The sequence below is a fragment of the Fukomys damarensis genome, unplaced genomic scaffold (assembly GCF_012274545.1).
Source record: "Fukomys damarensis isolate Sample0158 unplaced genomic scaffold, DMR_v1.0_HiC HiC_scaffold_14, whole genome shotgun sequence".
In the NCBI taxonomy this organism is placed as follows: domain Eukaryota; kingdom Metazoa; phylum Chordata; class Mammalia; order Rodentia; family Bathyergidae; genus Fukomys; species Fukomys damarensis.
In genome coordinates this window covers 6,973,568-6,976,208 of record NW_022900926.1, presented here as the reverse complement: position 1 = coordinate 6,976,208, position 2,641 = coordinate 6,973,568, and the positions used below count along the sequence as shown (strand labels likewise).

At 47.3% G+C, this 2,641-nt stretch overlaps 1 protein-coding gene across 1 annotated transcript in view; it reads right to left on the bottom strand.

Moving 5' to 3' along the window:
- Window positions 1-1,086: 1,086 nt before the first annotated feature.
- The window catches only part of Hint3 (histidine triad nucleotide binding protein 3), a 13,329-nt gene continuing 11,774 nt past the window's right edge, over window positions 1,087-2,641 (bottom strand). The window contains exon 6 of the mRNA XM_010625758.2: window positions 1,087-1,182. The gene's annotated coding sequence lies outside the window, so the exon portion shown is untranslated. The remainder of the gene's footprint in view (window positions 1,183-2,641) is intronic.

Below are 2,641 nucleotides of genomic sequence, written 5' to 3'. Positions count from 1 at the left end.
TAAATCTCTGTCAGAGAGCCCAGGACCTCCCGCCCCGTAAGCCCCTCTCCAGCCTGGGAAAGCAGCTGCAGCCTGGATGCTCAGGACAGCCATGAGGTCAGTGACACGGAAGCAGAGCTCCAGGAACCACACGGGCTCCCTGCTCCGCGCCCCGACACTGTGTCCTGCGCACTGCGCTCCAGGGCAGCACTCTCGGGAGCGTCCCGCAGATCACCGCACTTCAGCCCAGGAACCACCGCCGATTTTGTCCATTCCGAGTCAGGGGTTAAAGGCCAACCGCCCTCACTCACGTCCTTCTTCCTGATGCTGGCGTGGTCCAGTGCATGGCAAAGGCCTGCTAAATGTTTTCTGGACAAATGAATGAACCAGCTAAGTTCCAGATGATGTGAACTTAGGAACGAAAGCCTGTTTCCCGCAATACATTCGTGCTCACGCTCCTAGTCCTGTGCATGGCACCGCTCAGGTACCGCACTGCCGGCCCTGCGGCCTGCAGTCACCACCCTCACTGGTCAGCAGCCCGAAGGCCATGTCCACTGTCGGGGCCCAGTCATGGCCCACTGGAGTTTGACATTTGGAAAATAACTTCTTCCTGTATAATTAAGACATCAACATTTGCTACTTTTCAAGGAAACTGTTTGTTAAGCTTGTTTTAACTCTTTCACTCTGACATAACAGGAAACTCGTTAGCCGAAGATCTGATGTTATCTGTAAGAGTCAGGAAATCACCCTGACACAACAGGAAGCTCGTTAGCCAAAGACCTGATGTTACCTGTAAGAGTCAGGAAATCCGGTCTTTGAAAAAAAATTACTTGGTGTTTTTTGTTGTTGTGTGCCCTTAAAAGCTTCCTGTTGATGGGAGCCTATAAAAGGAGCTGTTTCTGTGAAATAAAGCAGATTTCTCTTGGTCTCCACTCAGGCTTGAGTGTTCTTTCCTTTCCCAATCCTCACTCCCCGACTCAGGCATGTTCGTGCTGTGACGGCTGGACCGCCACAGTCCACCAAAATGTGCTTCAGGAAATGCTATGCCGGTAGATCAACATTATGTGAAGGAAACAAATTTCATTAAGTCTATTTCAACTAAGGAGTGTTCCTTCCTTTCCCAATCCTCACTCCCCGACTCAGGCATGTTCGTGCTGTGATGGCTGGACCGCCACAGTCCACCAAAATGTGCTTCAGAAAATGCTATGCCGGTAGATCAACATTATGTGAAGGAAACAAATTTCATTAAGTCTATTTCAACTTTCAAATCAGGTCTTTCATGACACAATCTAGGTCTAAGTACTTTTTATTCTAACTTCCCTTTGTTACAAAAAACATGCTGTAAAGCATCGTTTCTGCCAGTTTTAATACATTAACTGAACCACTCTATGCTTCTTCCTCTTCTACGTTCTTACAGATAAAATCCGGTTACATTGAATTGTTACACAGCCAAATAGCTCGATCCGGTAAATTCCTGTCAGAAACTCCATTTTAGTAGAATCAATACTACTTTAAGTATCTTTAAGACAGACTATGAATTCGTTTCACTTTGAATGAATGTTATGAATAGCGTAGTTATCAAGAGACTACCAAACAGGCTAAGTGAATTTTAATTGTAGTTATTTTTTGGTTTTTGTTTTGTTTCTGATGTATCCCCCATTAGCCAGTTTCACTTTCTCTGGCTGTTACTTCGTATGGTTTCAGTTCCCTGTGGGTCAACTGAAAATAATAAAATCCCGGCGATGAATGACCCGTGCACTTGCCCTTGTGAGGCAGGCGCGGTGCCACTGAGCTACATCCCCAGCCCTGCCTGGTTATTTACTTAATTTATGTATTTAAATTTTTGGGTACCAGGGATCGAACTTGGAACCATACACTACCTCTTGCACTCACGTCACTCCGAATAGCACTGAGACATCTCTCGCCACCTGGAACGTGAGCCCCACGCAGCATCCGGCACCTGTCGTCAGCTACCCTTTACCCCGTAAGAGGGAGGCTGGCAAGGCCATCCCAGCCCATGCTACAGCTACATCTGACTGCTCTCCACAACTGTTACTCACTGTTGTTAAGTCTCTCGCTGTGTCTAACTTACAACTGAAACTCCGTCACAGGCAAAAGCGTAATATGCGTACAATGCATATGGGCTCCTGGGTTTCAGGTACCCACAGAGTCCTGGACCACGTCTTTCATGGCTAATAGGGAAGCACTGCATCGTGTAATTTTCAGGACCAATTTATTAAAAAGATGCTAGGCGTGGGCCAGAGATTTAGCTCAGTGGTTCATCAGCTGTCAGACCCGCTGGACCTGTCATCAGCTACCCTTTACCCCGTAAGAGGGAGGCTGGCAAGGCCATCCCAGCCCATGCTACAGCTACATCTGACTGCTCTCCGCAACTGTTACTCACTGTTGTTAAGTCTCTCGCTGTGTCTAACTTATAACTGAAACTCTGTCACAGGCAAAAGCGTAATATGCGTACAATGCGTATGGGCTCCTAGGTTTCAGGTACCCACAGAGTCCTGGACCACGTCTTTCATGGCTAATAGGGAAGCACTGCATCGTGTAATTTTCAGGACCAATTTATTAAAAAGATGCTAGGCGTGGGCCAGAGATTTAGCTCAGTGGTTCTGCCACCTGCCTTACAAGCATAAGGACCAACTGAGTT